At 48.6% G+C, this 18,728-nt stretch overlaps 1 long non-coding RNA gene across 1 annotated transcript; it reads right to left on the bottom strand.

Moving 5' to 3' along the window:
• Window positions 1-11,364: 11,364 nt before the first annotated feature.
• On the bottom strand, window positions 11,365-13,126 carry LOC134412222 (uncharacterized). Its single transcript, XR_010026401.1, has 2 exons — window positions 13,021-13,126; window positions 11,365-11,767 (listed from the first exon to the last, which is right to left on the bottom strand). It is a non-coding gene; the product is annotated as an uncharacterized LOC134412222 (long non-coding RNA).
• Window positions 13,127-18,728: the final 5,602 nt, after the last annotated feature.

Below are 18,728 nucleotides of genomic sequence, written 5' to 3'. Positions count from 1 at the left end.
ATGGGAAAGGAAAAATAGCGGCTTGGAATGCGTTAAGGCAAGAGGAGAAATGGGGAGGCGCCTATCGCACCGTGACCCCCAACTTCTCCAAGATCCTGTTCCCCTTCTCCATGTATTCGGATCGCTGCATCCAGAAGTTGTCATTATCTTTCATGATGTCCGCAAGCACCGCACCGCCTAAAAAGACCATGTGCTTCCGGCGAGGAGGGTCCTCAATGCGAATTTTGAATTTCTGGAATGGAGGGGCGGGGAGAGAGAAAAAGGAAATTTAGAGGAGACGCTCATAACTCAATTTGCCAGGTGTGGATCAAGTTTAAATAGTGTTGGAGGGTGCCATGCTGTGCACGTTTAGATAGAAAGAATGCTGGGAGTTGGACTTATTTTCTGTCTAAAACACTGTTGGATGGACCGGGGTTCAAATCCTTGCTCAGGGTGATCTTGGGGCCCTCTTTCTCTGAGGGGCTTATGAGGATAAAATGGGATAATCTTCAGGTAGCATGTAGAATCACAGAATAGTAGAGTTGGAAGGGGCCTATAAGGCCATCAAGACCAACCCCCTGCTCAATGCAGGAATCCACCCTAAAGCATCCCTGACAGATGCTTCTCCAGCTGCCTCTTGAAGGCCTCTAGTGTGGGAGAGCCCACCACCTCCCTAGGAAACTGATTCCATTGTTGTACTGCTCTAACAGCCAGGAAGTTTTTCCTGATGTCCAGCTGGAATCTGGCTTCCTTTAACTTGAGCCCGTTATTCCGTGTCCTGCACCCTGGGAGGATGGAGAAGAGATCCTGGCCCTCCACTGTGTGACAGCCTTTTAAGTCTTTGAAGAGTGCTCTCATGCCTCCCCTCAATCTTCTCTTCTCCAGGCTAAACATGCCCAGTTCTTTCAGTCTCTGTTGCTCTCAAGATGGGCAGGCTGTTACTTGTTCTCGGAATTGATACCCCCGAAATCCCGCACGGCAGCTTGGACTCCGAATCGAAGCGATACCGAATCGCAAAAGTAACATAATCTGTACAGCCACAAAGCCATTTAAAAAGGCTGCTAGCTAATTTCCTTCCCACTAACAAACACGGGCGCTGATCCACTGGGGAGTTTAACTTATTTTAAGTAGAAAAGTGCTGGCTGGGAAAGAACCTGTCTCCTTGATATGTGAATTATTTGCAGGGAGTTGGTTTATTAAAACCACACACACACACACACACACAATGTGGTAGAGCATTCAAAAAAGGCACACACACCCTCCAACAGTCTGAAGTGGTACAGTCACCCCAACTATCTCAGGACTCTACCACCTCATGTTTTTACATGTCAAAAGAGGACGTGGCTTTAACAATCTTGGTTCTATGTGTCACTACGCAGGTTGCCTGGAGCCATTTCATGGGCCATATGCTTCCGATCACACATTCAAGATGTCCTGAAGGATTCTGTGCCGTTGCAGTTCTTTGAACACAGATGGTAGGAAGTGTCGGGGGGGGGGGGGCAGAAATAAGGCAATGCCTTGTCAGGGAGGAGTTCCTGCAGTTCCTGAACATATTGCGTCGACAGAGCGCGATGCACATCCCAAGAAGTTTACCAAGGAGAAGGCGAAAGTAATTTAGAGAAAGGGCCATGTCTTCTAAATGGAACACAGGGAAAGCGAGAGGAATGTCGTCACACGCTTGTTCATTACATGGCAACAGGAAGAAATCTCTGTCTTTCTGTGTGTGTGTCACTGTATGTATGTGTGTGCTTGCACATGAGGCAGGAATAAAAAGACCCCCAAGGTCATTGGGCTTGTTTCACGCACAACTGTGCTGTGATTTGGGTGACAGGCAGATAGATGCGGATGGGACGTAATACACCAACGGGCTGAACTGGCAGTGACTAATTATAAAAGAGTTCATCAGCGGGTTCATGGCAGGGAGCTCAATTATAATGCCAACTCCGCCTCTCGCAGCAGTGGGAAAGGCAAATCCCACGCGAGAGATAATGAGGAAAGGGGTGGGAAATGAGACAGCCACTATGGTCATGTCTTCATACAAATCCACGTGTGGACACATGTGGATCAGCACATCCAGGAATACATACATTTGTATCTCCATCCCAAAACAGAGATTGTGGAGGCGGGAAAGGAAGTGATGGGCTTTGCAGCCACAGGATGAAAGTGACGGACACTAATTTGGTTGGCTTTAAAAGGGAGGAGTTGTCTTTTTGTCACTATGAGCTAGGCGGAATTGAACCTCAGTTTCCAGAGGTTCTCTGCCTCTGAATGCGAAGGGCAAACCACAGGGGAGGGTTTCTATCTGGGAGTGCTATGAGCTTCTTGGCTGGCCATTGTTGGAAGCAGGAAGCAGGCTTTGGGGATTTGTGGCCCTTGAAATGTTTCGGCTTGCAGCTTCCATGATCCGTCACCATTGTGTCTGCTGGTAGCCTTAACATACCTACTGAGATGGACAGGCTGCAGCGCTCAGACATGACCACTGGAGGGCTCCCCATTATTTTATTTTATTTTTTTTTATTTATTTATCATACTTATACCCCGCTCCTCAGCCAAAAAAGGCTCTCGGAGCAGCTTACACTTAGCAAAAAAGACAGTCTGGGGTCTTAACATGGCTGTTCAGATGAGCAAGCTGTAGTGCTCAGAGGAGGCCGTAAGAGGGTACCCCAGTATAAATCCTGAGGTATTATTATTATTATTATTATTATTATTTATTTATTTATTTATTTTATTTATTTATATAGCACCATCAATGTACATGGTGCTGTACAGAGTAAAACAGTAAATAGCAAGGCCCTGCTGCATAGGCTTACAATCTAATAAGGTGAGGTCTTAACTCTGCTTTTGAAAGAAGCAGACTTCAGGGCTCAGAGTTGGCCACAAGAGGGTCCTCCAGTAGAAACGCTGACGTTGAGATGAACAGGCGGCAGTGCTCAGTGGTGGCCACGAGAGGGCAACCCCGCATAAACACTCCTGGTAAATGTTCACATCTGCACATTTCACAACCAGCAACCATTCCAAAAGGCTTCACTGGTCTGGATGTGATGGATAAGTGGGGCCATTTCACCAGCAGTTTCCTAATTTTTTCACCTCATTTCCCCCCTCTTCCCTCCTCATCCTTTTTTCCTTGTCTGTCATGACTTTTTATATTGTAAGTCTGCGGGCAGGGACTGTCTTCTTGTACTGATTATATATACGCTGCTCTGGAAAGGTTTTTGCCTGAGGAGCAAGCAGGATAAAAATGCTGTAAATTAATAAATATGTTTTCTCCTCCACGGCTAATAGTGGTGTGTGTATGTTTGTGGTCGGGATCTGGATTGGAGCCGTGTGTGTACGGTTAGACCAGCCTTCTCCAACTATAACTCCCAGCATTCCTGACCACTGGCCATGCAGGTTGAGGCTGATGGGAGTTAAAGTGTGAAACATTTGGAGGGCACCAGGTTGGGGAAAGCTGAGATGGATGACTGACATTCTCCCTCTGCTACCGCCTTGATCCAAACTGGTTCTTCCACGGCAGTGCTGAGCTCACCTATCAGGCGCCCTTTAAAACTCCCACAATGCTCTGGTGCTACGTTGGGGGGAGCATTGCGGGAAATGGAAATGGCGGCTCCCACACAGCTTCCCATCCCATTGAAACGCTAGCAGGGATGGGGAGCGCCATTTTTAATTCCATAGCCCCCGAGGCAGCGCCCTTTAAATTTCCCACAAGGCACCAGAGCTCTGTCGAGGGCATTGTGCGAAATTTAAAGGACAAGTCTGCACCTGCAAATTCCCTTCTTCGTGGCGGTCGTCGGAAGAGCAGCTGTGGAGACGGAGCGCAGCGTGGAAGGGGCGAGTTTTGCTTAGGGGGGTCGCGGCGCGCGTGGGGGGGCCCCGGGGAGAATTAGCGAGCCTCTCCGCCGCCCTCCCTCCCCCCGCTTCCTTTTAGGCACGGAAAGGCGCTTCCTGGGCGTCCACGGAGGCCTTTTTCGAGCTTAAAGGAAACGCGGGAGGGGCGGGGTTTCGAGGGGGCGGGGTTTCGAGGGGGCGGGGCCCTGGCTTTGGGGAGGGGGAGTTAGTCCCCCTCCTCCGTAGCAGCGACCCCCTCTCCGAAAATGCCCCCCCCCCGCACCGCTTCTTTTAGGCTCTATTCCTGCCAATAGAGCCTCCAGGAAGAAGGGGAGGGGGCATCTTTCGGGGGTGGGGTAGCTTGGGGAGGGGGAGTTAGTTTTCGCCTTTCAAGCAGCGACCCCCCACTCCGAAAATGCCCCCCACTGCTTCCTTTAGGCTCCATTCGTCCGAATGGAGCCTAAAGGAAGGCGAGGAGGGGGCATCTTTGGGGAGGGGGGAGCTAGCTTTGGGAGGGGGGTTAGTTTGGCTTCCCAGGCAGCGACCCCCCACTCCGAAAATGCACCCCCCGCACTGCTTTCTTTAGGCTGCGATTGTGCCAATGGTGCCTTTTTACGAGCCTAAAGGAAGGAGAGGAGGGGGCTTTTTTGAAGGGGGGGCATAGCTTTGGGAGGGGGGTTAGTTGTGGCCTCCCAAGCAGCGACCCCCACTCCGAAAATGATCCCCCCACTGCTTCCTCTAGGCTCCATTCGTCCCAATGAAGCCTAAAGGAAGGCGAGGAGGGGGCATCTTTGGGGAGGGGGGAGCTAGCTTTGGGACGTGGGGTAGTTTGGCTTCCCAGGATGCGCCCCCCACTCCGAAAATGCCCCCCGCACTGCTTCTTTTAGGCTCTATTCGTGCCAATAGAGCCTCAAGGAAGCAGGGGAGGGGGCATTTTTGAAAGGGGGGGTAGCTTTGGATGGGGGTTAATATTCGCCTCCCAAGCAGCGACCCCCCACTCCGAAAATGCACCCCCCGCACTGCTTTCTTTAGGCTGCGATTGTGCCAATGGTGTCTTTTTACGAGCCCAAAGGAAGGAGAGGAGGGGGCATTTTTGAAGGGGGGGCATAGCTTTGGGTGGGGGGTTAGTTGTGGCCTCCCAAGCAGCGGCCCCCCACTCCGAAAATGACCCCCCCACTGCTTCCTTTAGGCTCCATTCGTCCCAATGAAGCCTAAAGGAAGGCGAGGAGGGGGCATCTTTGGGAAGGGGGGAGCTAGCTTTGGGACGTGGGGTAGTTTGGCTTCCCAGGATGCGCCCCCCACTCCGAAAATGCCCCCCGCACTGTTTCTTTTAAGCTCTATTCGTGCCAATAGAGCTTCAAGGAAGCAGGGGAGGGGGCATTGGGAGGGGGAGTTAGAGGGCTCATTTTTGAAAGGGGGGATAGCTTTGGGAGGGGGGTTAGTTGTGGCCTCCCAAGCAGCGACCCCCACTCCGAAAATGCCCCCCCCCACTGCTTCCTTTAGGCTCCATTCGTCCGAATGGAGCCTAAAGGAAGGCGAGGAGGGGGCGTCTTTGGAGAGGGGGGTGCTAGCTTTGGGGGGGTTAGTTGTGGCTTCCCAGGCAGCGACCCCCACTCCGAAAATGCCCCCCCTGCTTCCTTTAGGCTCCATTCGTCCGAATGGAGCCTAAGGGAAGACGAGGAGGGGGCGTCTTTGGGGAGGGGGGAGCTAGCTTTGGGGGGTTAGTTGTGGCTTCCCAGGCAGCGACCCCCACTCCGAAAATGCGCCCCCCGCAGTCAGGCTCCGTTTTAGCTAATGGACACTTTTTCCGAGCCTGATGGAGCGCGGAGCATTTTCGGAGCGGGGGTCGCTGCTGCAGAGGGGCCAACTAAAGCGGTGGGGGGGGGGGACCCAGGTGTTACTGCGCAGCTCGGGGGCGGGAGCAGGGTCCGAGCCCATGGCTGGCGTGGAGTGGCCGTGTAGGGCAGGGCTGGTCGGAAAGCGGGTCTGCGGGAGCTTGGGACTTGGCCCCGCAGCATTGGTGAGCCCGGGCCTCGCTGTCAGGGGCGCCTGGGAGCTGTAGTCCGCAACCCCTGGAGACGGCACCCTCCGAGCAGCCCTAGAGGGTCGCCGCTCTTCTCCCCTGCGAGCCATGGCTGAGTGGGGCCAGCTCCGAAGGAGCGGCTCTGTGGCCTTGGGAAGGCCCCTTGCCGTGTTGAAGGCTGGGGAGCTGGAGCCCCGTGGGAAGGCGGCGCTCGGCAGTCCTAAGTGTGTTGTGCTTCCTTAAGAGGCCACCCGGGGCGAGAGGCTGGAGCAGGAGTTCCGAAGCCCATCGTGTAGCCCAGCCCAGTGGGAGGTGCGTCAGGCTCTTGGCAATGGGCGCTGTTGCTGGTCCTTCCTGTGTCCATTGGCTTGCAAGGCTGGCCGATGCACGCGGCGCCCCTGGCGAAGGCCGTTGGCAATGGCAGGTCTTGCGAGTGGTGGGCGTGCGTCTGCGCAATGTACGTGGCGCCCCTGGCGAAGGCCGTTGGCAATGGCAGGTCTTGCGGCTGCGCAATGTACGTGGCGCCCCCTTGCGTTTCTGAAGCCTGCACTGCAGCCTCCCATCTAAGTTCCCACAAGCACTTGCGGGCTGACGTAAGTTCCCACAAGCACTTGCGGGCTGACGTAAGTTCCCACAAGCACTTGCGGGCTGACGTATCCGAGTTGGCGCTTGAAATATTAGTTCCGAATTGTTCCTTCCAACAGCTGGAATAGCACAGTGGGAAGGCGCTTGGCTGCGGAGCCGAAGCCTGGGAGTTCGAATCCCCGCTTGTGCCTGCCGGGGTCGGCCCAGCTAGATCACCCCTAGTCGAAGCGGCAATTGACGGGATTAAATACCCAGCCGCAGCCCGAGTGGGGGCCCCTGGGGAGAGGTCCCTAGGAGGCGGAGAAAGGGGGGGAAGCCATGCAAAAGGGGAGAGAGGGAGGAACCTTTTGCGCAGGCGCGAGAGGCGGCTGTATATATCTAAAAGATACTAAGTGCGAAGTTTTTCGCCTGGGGGCGTACTGTGATGCCCCCAGGTTACTTTAGGCATAACCGCCCCAGCCGCCTTTGACTTGTGCTGCGTCGCCACTGCCGCACAGTCTTTTGGGGTGTCTCTCTGAGGTTGTCCGCACTCTGGGCTTGTCCGCTCTTGGGTCGACGGCTGGGGGGCAGCTGGGCACCGAGGTCTGTGCAGCTTGCCCAAGGCTGCCCAGGTGGCGGGGCGCGTAACCCCATGAGCCACTTCCGCTCCGTGTGGCCGGGTAGTTAATCCCGTGCATGGCCACTGACTATGTGGGTGTGGCCGGGTAGTTAATCCCGTGCATGGCCACTGGCTATGTAGGTGTGGCCGGGTAGTTAATCCCGTGCATGGCCACTGGACTATGGGTGATCTCGGCTGGCCCCTCTCCCGGGAGCGCACAGTGGGGATTCGAACTCCCAGGCTTGGGCTCCGCAGCCAAGCGCCTTCCCACTGTGCTATACCAGCACTTGGAATCCACCTATTCGGAACTTATACTTAAGGCGCCGAACGCGCCCATTGAAAATAAAAAAAAAAGGAGCGCCCATACCGGGGATTCCAAAACCCCGGACTGGGCGCCCACACGCAGGCCGCTCTTCCTACGGAGCCAAACTTGCTGGGGAGCTGTTACCCCCAAACTTGCATTTAAGGCGACACACATTGAAAGGGGGAAAAAACCTGCCGGGGCTGCACCTCGCAGACTTCAGCCTGCACCGCTGGGGGCGCTCGCCCACCGCGCTCCAGGGGCTGCACAAAAAGAGGGCCGGAGCTTCCATTGGGGGAGCCGCTTCGAGCCTTTCACGGCCAAAGGGGAGACCCGGGGGAGCCGCAAGCCCGCACCCGAGCCTCTACAAGCCCAACGCTTCTCGGGCCTACGAGGCGAAGCTCCGTTCCCAAGGAGGCCTTCAAGAGGGACACGGCACAATCACGCGCCTCTCCTCGCTACAGTTTGGGGGGGACGTGGACTTCAGCCGGCGCTCCTGCTTCTGCACAACACAAAACACACCAAAGGCAATTGCAACTCCAGGCCTCAGCCTCGAAAGTTTATGCTCTAGTTGCAGGCGAAAGACAGACTGTGGCACTTAAAATCATAGAATAAGAGAGTTGGAAGGGACATAAAAGGCCATCCAGTCCAACCCCCTGCTCAAGGCAACAATCCACCCTAAAGCATCCCTGACACATGGTGACTTAGATCCGGGGCTCAAGTTCTAAGCTGCCTTTCAAGGAAAAAGAATACACACCAAAGGGAAATGGAACTCCCAACCTCTAGATTGATGCAGCCTTTCCAGGCAAAAACCGAACAAACAGGAGCTACAAAGTAAACTCAAATGTCCAGCCACCAACCCCACAACTAGACCCCTTCCCCTCTGCACTATATCAGGAGTTGGGGAGCTCCTGGGGGTTAGTTTAAAAAGGCATATGTTGGAAAGGGGATAGGAACTCCTAACTACCAGATTCTCAAATAGACTATCATCCTCACTATCCTGCACCAGGCATTGCAAATGTATTATTATAAATTATGATCATTCGTCTCCCCACGCTATATGAGCTTATATTGATCTCCCAACACTATAGGAGCTGCTTTTATGTATTTTATTCCTGTAAGCCGCCTTGCAGGGCTTTCTGCTCTGAAAAGCGCCCAAGGAACATTTTACATAAATACATTAAATGATTTGCTGAAAGCTATCCTGTGGAAGATATTTTAGAGTACGGGTGAGCAAAAAGGAGATCTCCAGATGTTCCTGACTTCAGTTCCCAGCATTCCTGACCACTGGTCATGCAGGCTGGGGCTTCTGGGACTTGAAGTCCAAAACATTTGGGGATTTACCTTCTGCCCACCCCTGTTTTAGATACTGTAATCTAACTGCAAGCAGATTTAAGGGAGGCGGCAGCAGCGTCTTTTAAAAAAAAACTTCTTAGAAGATCTTAACAACCATTACACAAAGATTGGGACACCTTAAAGACCAAACATTTTATTCTGGCACAAACTTTCCATCAGATGCACATGAAGCATTGTGGACAGGTTCAGATTTACATACAACACATACAGTGTGGAGTAGGAGAAGAGGAAAAAGAAAAGCCCAAAGAACAGGGAAGGCAGAAGAAAATTAAATGCCCATCGCCTTATTGACAGTGGTCATTCACAGTGAAGTTATTGCTGATAACACAAACATCAAACACATGTAGTGCAATTTAAAAAGAAAACTTTACCCCAATTAATTCCAGGGATGAATCCTTTATCTAATCTTGGCAGGGCGAGAAGAGAAGCTGAATGGCTGCCATTTTGTCTTTCCCAGAAAGCCTTGTTCTGAAGTGGGGTTGGGCAGGGAACTCTGGGAAATCTCAAAGGGCTGCTGACGCTTTTAAAAAAATGACTGCTTCCTTAGCCCCTCACTGGGGGCAGCCATTAGAGTGGACAGAAGTTGAATACGCACAGGATAAAAGATACACAACTTTTATAAAATGAACGGATTGTTCTTTCAGCAGCTCACCGTATTTGAGAAGTGCAGCGTTAGCCAATGTCCACAAAAAGGGCAGTGATGGATGCAGGCTTGTTAACGTTATAAAACAGGGGTGGGCAGCTGGTGGCCCTCCAGATGTTTTGACCTACAAGTCCCATAATCTCACCATTAACTATGTCCTTGGCTCAGGCTGATGGGATTTGTAAACCAAAACTTCTGGAGGGCCGCAAGTTACCCACCCCTGTTATACAGTCTCAGTGTGACTCAGGTTTTAAATCTGAACTACTAGCAATGATAGACAGCCATGCATAAGCACCATCCCATGTCCACAGTTCATTCCGTTACAACCTAGAATTAAACCGGAGTTCATGGACATGTTTACCATTCGATTGACACAACATACTTAACACTCTGAAGGTGCAAAGTATTTTTTTTATTGTAAATTCGACTTTTGTGCCACAATAAGTATGTTGTGTCAATTGAATGGTAAACATGCCCATGAACTCCATTTTAATTCCAGGTTGCAAAGTCAAAAAGGGGGTAAGTACTTGGGCAAGGCACGGTACCCTGCCCACCTCCCCCCAACACACAGTTTCCTTCCCCTCAAATACAGTGTGGAAAATGTCTACAGCTAATTTGTACACAGGCTGAGCCTTCTCCACATGCCCCCGGCGCTGGGGCTACGAGAGCAGAGCCTTTTCAGCAGTGGCCCTTCCCAAAAAGGCATTCCTGGCATCTATTTTACTGCCTTTCTTGCACCAGGCAAGGAGATTTTTATTTCCCCTTCAACCTTTTATACTCATATATTATACTGTGGTTTCAATAGGGTCATTTGGCTCAGTGAAATTGGTATTGTAGTATCTCCCTGCTCTTAATGCAAAGTTTGGATGTCTTGTACTCGTGTTTCAATTTTACAGTTGATCAATTTACTTCCTAATGTTTGTTTGCTTGTGGTGATTTCTCATTTTTCTTCCCGCCCTCCCGTTGGTACATTGACCAGAGAACTGCTGTTATTTGGCAACCGATATACAGAATAAATGGAAGACTACACAGGATTAGGCCAACTCATAGAGAAGAGGTCTGGATCACAGCAAAATGGAACTGCCGTGTTCAGAAAGAGTCTATCTTTTCCTAACAGGAAAGTTTGCCTTGTGGGCTTCCTAGCAGCATCCATTTGATGGAAACTTATGTCTGACTAGATGGACGTTTGCTCTTACTCACTTCTTAGGAAAGCCGTGACTAACTTGCTCTGAAGGACTTAAGTCACTGCTTCTGTTAGCTGCAGCGGGACAGCAGAATTTAAAACATTAATTTGGGGCAAGCAAGGGGTTCTCCCTAGATCCCATCTGTAATAACTCAGCCTTAGGCAATACCATGCCCTTGAGCATGTACAGAGTGCAAATCTCCTACTACAAGGTAATGCCAGCTCACTCCCACCGCCCCAAACTGGGATGAGCAGTCCAGAGGTTCCAGTTTAGAGGACACAAGTGTAGCAGGGTGAGATGCTGTAATTCAGGATTCCTGCAAACCCCATTCTATGGCCCCCTCCATTTCCATCCCCCTACCCCAATAATGATGGATAAGCATGCTCAGTGGACACAGAATGACAGGTAGCATTCTGGGCTCACTGAGCACACGCAGCCATCATTGGGCTGTTTTTGAGATCTCCCCCACCCCCAGCCCAATTTGGGGGGGGGGTATTTCTGCAAATTTTGCCTGCTGATCCCTCCCTCTCGTTCCAGGGGTGGTGCTGTTTTGGCTGCGTGCGCAACAGCATTCACAGCCCAGACGTCGGAAATAGGGGAAACACTGATGGAACCCAAGCAGTCTTGAGAGACAGCGACTGGTGTAAAGCCAACCACGTCCACCTTCTTCCCTACCCCAGTACCCCACCCCAAAACAAATACCTTGGGAGCTATTTTTGGCTGAAGAGAACAAGTAAATAAGTAAAGGAATGTAGGTATCGGAGCCAGAGGTCCGCCGCTGCATATGATCTGCCTACCAACTAGTTCCATTTCAACCCACAACATGCGAGGACTGAGAGGCTAGATGCACACGAGTGGAACTGCAAAGCGTGGGTGGCACAGATTTATTGGCCTCGGCTGCCCCCCACCCCGTCCCATGCCCTGAATTCTGGAATGAACAAGAGGAAAGAGAGAGAAGCGTCTGAGGGGAGGTGGCTTTGCCAGGCCTAACGTAGTACAAGAACCACGGTCCATTTGAAGAACACGGAGCACATTGTCACTCAGCCAGGTGCCCCACTCTTATTCTTATTCCTCCTTGACTGCAATGGCGCCAGGCCCCACGTGGCTAGGCACCGGCTTCTGGATGCAGACGATGCCCGCGATGAGCGCGTAGCCAACCCTGGCCTCTAGGCCCACCAGCACTGACAGGATTTGGTTGCGATGATTGAAAGGTTTTTCCTAGGGGTTATTCCCATCCCTGGCACGGCTTTAGGGATGCTGGGCGGGGGGTCCCCTGGGGAAGAAACAGCAAATAAATTAAAAGTGCTGTGAGGAATAATAATTTTGCAAAATCATTTTGGGACTGACCCTACCATGAAGGCAGACTGAAGCAGCCATCTCAGGTGGCACTAAGGCGACAGGGAGTTGGGAGGACAGAGGCGATGACGCCATGGGGCCTGCTCCCCATACCTAGCCTGCTGCCCTCAGGTGCAGTGAAGGAATCTGTCCCATTACCGGTGGTGAACTAAGATTCAACTGCCAAGCTGGGTGGCTTCTCTAAGTGGAATGGCAGCAGGGAGAGAATCGTGTTGTCCCTCAGCCCTACAGCTTGGTTGTCCCTCAGCCCAAGGGATGGCTTTAAAAGAACATTAGACAAATTCATGGGGGAAAAGGCTATCAGTGGTTACTAGTCCTCATGGCTATACGCTCGGTGTCATACTACCCATGGGACATAACTGGTTAAAAGTGTTCCATGCCAAGGGGGCCACTCAATATAAACTTCTCCTGCTGACCTTCAAAGCTCTTCACGGTCTAGCTCCTGCCTATCTCTCCTCTCTCATCTCACACTATCGCCCCGCTCGTGCTCTCCGCTCCTCTGATGCCATATTTCTCGCCTGCCCAAGAACCTCCACTTCCCTTACTCGGCTTCGTCCTTTTTCTTCTGCTGCCCCTTACGCCTGGAACGCTCTTCCAGAACACTTGAGAACTACAAACTCAATCACTGCTTTTAAAACTCAGCTAAAAACTTTTCTTTTCCCTATAGCCTTCAAATATTGAGTTTGTTCTGACTCTATACTGTTTAGCTTCACCCTACCCGGTGCCTGTTTACACTTCCCTGTGCCTGTTCGCATTCTCCTTCCCTCTTTATTGTCTACTACAACTTATTAGATTGTAAGCCTACGCGGCAGGGTCCTGCTATTTACTGTGTTATCTGTACAGCACCATGTACATTGATGGTGCTATATAAATAAATAAATAAATAAATAATAATAATAATAATAATAATAATAATAATAATAATAATTTACCATGAAAAGGCAGCAAATGTTTACTTACTATTTAAAATTATAGTTTGGTATCTTCCCAGGGAGAGCTACGGGCTTGTTTCTCTGTCTCAGCTGCCAGGACCACCTGGCCAGCCTTGGGTGTTATCAGGGCTGGATCCAAGAGCAGACGGGGCCAGGCAGCTGCCAAGGGCCCACGCCCCAGCAAGGGCCCATGAGCAAGTCACCCCTTTTCACCCCTACAATCTGCTCATTCACCTACCTGTTGCTCTGGCCCAGAAGAAGCAGGAGATGCCACAAGCGCCTTGATCGATGCAGGACAAGAAATAAAAGTGGCAGCAATGAGAAGGCAAAGAAGATCAGCTGCAGCTGATGAGGGTGAGGAAGTAGGGAGGGGCTGAGCTCTTAAAAGGGCAATGCAGTGCTGCAGGCTGCAATGCTGAGTTGGCCACAAGAGGGCACCCCAGAGTAACTGCTTACCTCTTAATTAAGCTACTCAGATCAGCAGGCTGCAGCACTCAGTGGTGGCCATAAAACAGCATCCCTGTATAAATCCTGAAGTTTTAAACCACTATTGGGGTTATCTCACTGCAGTGCTCAACAGTGGCCATAAGAGGAGAGCCCAGAATAAAAACAATTCATAACAAACCAATCCAATTCAGCAGGCTGCAGTGTTCAGTTGCAGCCGCAAGAGGGCAGCCATGCCTAAGTTTTGAATTTTTAAATCTCTAGAGATGATTGGGCTGCAGTGCTCCATGGTGCCCACACCCCATTATATGCCCTGCTATATTAGAATAACCACTAAATGCATAAAACCTACTCACATCAGTTGGCTGCAGTGCTCAGCCGTGGCCACAAGAGGGCAGCCCAGAATAACCACTAAATTCATAATTAACCTATTCACATCAGCAGGCAGCAGTGTGCAGTTTTAGCCACAAGAGGGGAGCCCTGCATAAAACTTTTGAAATTTTAAATCTCCATTGAGATTACAAGGCTCTAGTGTTCAGCAATGGCCACAAGAGGGCACCCCAAAATAATTTTTTATTTTTTAAAATCGGTATTGAAATGACAAGGCTGCAGTGCACCATGGTGGCGACAAGATGGCAGATCTATATAAATCCTGTTTTTTAAATTGTTATTGAGATTACAAGGCAGCAGGGCTCAGTGGTATAACTATTGAAAGCCCTGTATAAGTCAGTGGTGGCCACAAAAGGGTACCCTGTCATATGCACTGCTATATTAATGCTGCTGTTGAGTTGATCAGGCTGCAGTGTTCAGTGGTGGCCACAAGATGGCAGCCTTGTATAAATCTTGATTTTTAAATCATTATTAACATTACAAGGCAGCAGGGCTCAGCTGTGGCCACAAGAGGGCAGCCCAAAATAACTTTTTAATTGCTAAATTGCTATTGAAATGACAAGGCTTCAGTTTATGATGTTGGCCACAAGAGGGCACCCCATTATATGCACAGATATGTTGATACTGCTATTGAGATTATCAGGCTGCAGTACTCAGCAGTGGCTGTGTAACTTTTGAATTTTAAAATCACTATTGGGATTACAAGGCGGCAGCACTGCCTAACTTTTGAATTTTTAAATATCTGTTGAGATGATCGGGCTGCAGTGCTCAGCGGTGGCCACAAGAGGGCAGCCCAGAATAACTTTTTGATTTTTGTACTGCTTTCGTCGCCAGCTGAAGACCTTTTTAGTTGCTCAGTATTTTAACACTTAATTTTAACTTAAATTTAAATTTTACTGTTCTAACTCTGTATTTTAATCGTATATCAATTTTGTTGCATGGTTTTATCCTGGTTGTGCTTTTTATACTATATTTTGTAATTGTAATTGTGCATTTAACATGTTGGTTGTTTTATTATGGTTTTAATTTTTGTGAAACGCCCAGAGAGCTTCGGCTATTGGGCGGTATAGAAATGTAATAAATAAATAAATTGTTGTTGAAATGACAAGGCTGCAGTACATGATTATATGCACAGATATGTTAATACTGCTCTTGACATTATTAGACTGCATTGCTCAGTCGTGGCCATAAGAGGGCACCCTAGAAGAACCACTAAATTCAAAATTAACCTATTCACATCATTGGGCTGCAATGCTCAGCTGTGGCCACAAGAGGGCAGCCCTTTTGAATTTAAAAATTTGTATTGAGATGATCAGGCTGCAGTGCTCCCATTATATGCACCCCAAAATAGCTTTTTGAATTTTAAAAATCGTATTGAAATGACAAGGCTGCAGTGCAACATGGTGGCCACAAGCAGGCACCCCATTATATGCACTGATATATGTATTTATTTATTATTTATTTAGAATATTTATATACTGCTCCCCATTGGAAAATTTCAGAGCGGTGTACAATGTAAAATGAAAATAAAAACAGAAGAAAAACAGTTAAAACACAATTTAAAAGAAGCAATAACAGTACTACTCTTGAGATTAGTTGGCTGCAAATCTCAGCAGTGGCCACAAGAGGGCAGCCCAGAATAACCATTACATTCATAATTTACCTATTCATATCAGCAGGCTGCAGTGTGCAGTTGTAGCCAGCAGAGGGCAGTCCTGTAGAAATCCTGATTTTTAAATCGACATTGAAATTATAAGGCTGCAGTGCTCAGCTCTGGCCACAAGAGGGCAGACCAGAATAATCACTACGTTCATAATTTACCTATTCACATCAGCAGGCTGCAGTGCTCCATAGTGGCCACAAGAGGGCAGACCAGTATGAAGACTGATTTTTAAATCACCATTGAAATTACAAGACTGCAGTGCACAGCTCTGGCCACAAGAGGGCAGACCAAAATAACCACTACGTTCATAATTTACCTATTCACATCAGCAGGCTGCAGTGTGCAGTTGTAGCCAGCAGAGGGCAGTCCTGTATAATTCCTGAATTTTAAAATCGCTATTGAGATGATCGGGCTGCAGTGCTCCATAGTGGCCACAAGAGGGCAGACCGGTATAAATCCTGATTTTTAAATCGCCATTGAAATTACAAGGCTGCAGTGCTCAGCTCTGGCCACAAGAGGGCAGACCAGAATAACCACTACGTTCATAATTTACCTATTCACATCAGCAGGCTGCAGTGTGCAGTTGTAGCCAGCAGAGGGCAGCCCTGTATAATTCCTGAATTTTTAAATCGCTATTGAGATGATCGGGCTGCAGTGCTGCATAGTGGCCACAAGAGGGCAGACCGGTATAAATCCTGATTTTTAAATTGCCATTGAAATTACAAGGCTGCAGTGCTCAGCTCTGGCCACAAGAGGGCAGACCAGAATAACCACTACGTTCATAATTTACCGATTCACATCAGCAGGCTGCAGTGTGCAGTTGTAGCCAGCAGAGGGCAGCCCTGTATAAATCCTGAATTTTTAAATCGCTATTGAGATGATCGGGCTGCAGTGCTCCATAGTGGCCACAAGAGGGCAGACCGGTATAAATCCTGATTTTTAAATTGCCATTGAAATTACAAGGCTGCAGTGCTCAGCTCTGGCCACAAGAGGGCAGACCAGAATAACCACTACGTTCATAATTTACCGATTCACATCAGCAGGCTGCAATGTGCAGTTGTAGCCAGCAGAGGGCAGCCCTGTATAAATCCTGAATTTTTAAATCGCTATTGAGATGATCGGGCTGCAGTGCTCCATAGTGGCCACAAGAGGGCAGACCGGTATAAATCCTGATTTTTAAATTGCCATTGAAATTACAAGGCTGCAGTGCTCAGCTCTGGCCACAAGAGGGCAGACCGAAATAAACACTACGTTCATAATTTACCTATTCACATCAGCAGGCTGCAGTGTGCAGTTGTAGCCAGCAGAGGGCAGCCCTGTATAAATCCTGAATTTTAAAATCGCTATTGAGATGATCGGGCGCAGTGCGCCATAGTGGCCACAAGAGGGCAGACCAGTATAAAGTTTTTTGCAAAGAGCAGCTCTAATGGGAATTAACACAAATGCTTATAACTCCGTCATTTTTTAAGATAAAGACATGAAACTTGGCACACTGGTAGCTCTTAGGAAGGGCTTTAGTCATACCAAATTTGAAACAAATCCGTTTATCCATTGATTTTTTAGGAATTTTTTAAAAATTGAGGTTTTAAAATTATTATTTTTTAAATAGTCATTTTTAAAGTTAGAGAGATGAAATTTTGTACCATGATAGGATTTAGGTAGACCTTTAGCCACACCAAATTTGAAACAGATCCTTTCATCCATTGTTTTTTTAGGAATTTTTTTAAAAATTGAGGTTTTAAAATTATTATTTTTAAAATAGTCATTTTTAAAGTTAGAGAGATGAAATTTTGTACCATGATAGGATTTAGGTAGACCTTTAGCCACACCAAATTTGAAACAGATCCTTTCATCCATTGTTTTTTTAGGAATTTTTTAAAAATTGAGGTTTTAACATTATTATTTTTAAACTGTCATTTTTAAAGATAAAGAGCTGAAAGTTGGCACCATGATAGCTTTTAGGTAGAGCTTTAGCGATACCAAATTTGAAACAGATCTGGGGGCAGTAGCAAACCCTGTTAACAACAACAGCAGCTTGCAATGAGTGAAGATACAGTCAGAAAAGATATTTGAGGGAAGGGGAGAATGTAACACACAGAGTATAGCAAAAGCTTCAAAGTACAGCAAAACCTACAAAAGTAGGAGTGAGTGAAGTTAATTTCAGATACAATGAATCTCTCACTTGTTCTTTATTTCAGTGATTTTAACATTAAGATGTTATGTAGAACAGATTTGTCTTAAATGTGTGCTGTAAAATCAGACATGTGACCAAGGCTATGTTTGGGTGGGCATGCCCCCTTGGTACTGGACACACACCCTTGGGGGCAACCAAGTTGTCCTCCTTTTTGGTTTCCAAAATATGGTATTATCTCCCTGCTCTTAATGCAAAGTTTGGATGTCTTGATCTCCATTGTACTCATGTTTCAATTTTACAGTTGATTAATTTACTTCCTAATGTTTGTTTGCTTGTCGTGATTTCTCATTTTTCTTCCCGCCCTCCCGTTGGTACATCAACCAGAGAACTGCTGTTATTTGGCAACCGATATACAGAACAAATGGAAGAATACAAAGGATTAGGCCAACTCATAGAGAAGAGGTCTGGATCACAGCAAAATGGAACTGCCATGTTCAGAAAGAGTCTATCTTTTCCTAACAGGAAAGCTGTTCTCCGAGCTATCAGGTCATAGAGGAGGGTCTTTAACCTACTTGAACCTTTTTAACCGGAAATGCCTCCCAGCAAGGGGGAAACCAACCTGACCCCCTACTTCGACCAGAGAAGGATCAGCTTTAGGGAGACCGTTTTGCACTTCCCTGCCAGAAAGAATACTTTGAAATTCAGAACTGGGGTCTGTGTTTCATTTTGCTTTCCTCCTCCCTCCCAATCCTTTTTCCTTTTATGTCGTGTCTTTTGGACGCGACAGTTTTGGGCAGGGGCTCTCTCATAATTAATCTTTGTAAGGGTGTAATCCTATGGATGTTTAGGCGGAAAAAAAGTCCTACAGCTACCAGCAGTATCCCCTGGGTCTGATCCAGCAGGGCTCTTCTGATGTAAAAATATTGTAAATAAATAAAATGCAAAGAACCAGTTAAGTTCCAGCCCTCGCTGAAAGCTAAAGATGTGGCTTTCCTTTTCCCCCTCTCTAGCAAAAGTAGCTTCATTTTCCAGGTCGGGTTGGGAGTTATAGGACTTTTTTCTGTCTAAACATGCATAGGATTGTGCCTTAGGCGCTTCTGGGGGACCCTTTTCCCTCTCTAGCAAAGGTAGCTTGATTTTCCAGGTCGGGCGTCAAAATGCTCCACGCTGAGAGGCTCAACCATGGCTTTTTCAGCCCCATGCCCAATGGTGCGACCACTAGTTCACGCTCTCTCTGCTCACTGCCTAGCAAAGGTGTCGGGGGTGTCATCCTTTGGGGCAAGAGAGGTGCAGAGGGCTTCAGCCAGTGCCATAT

Source organism: Elgaria multicarinata, chromosome 21 (genome assembly GCF_023053635.1).
Source record: "Elgaria multicarinata webbii isolate HBS135686 ecotype San Diego chromosome 21, rElgMul1.1.pri, whole genome shotgun sequence".
Classification (NCBI taxonomy): domain Eukaryota; kingdom Metazoa; phylum Chordata; class Lepidosauria; order Squamata; family Anguidae; genus Elgaria; species Elgaria multicarinata.
The sequence above is the reverse complement of the archived record's forward strand: the minus strand, read 5'-3'. Positions and strand labels throughout refer to the sequence as shown.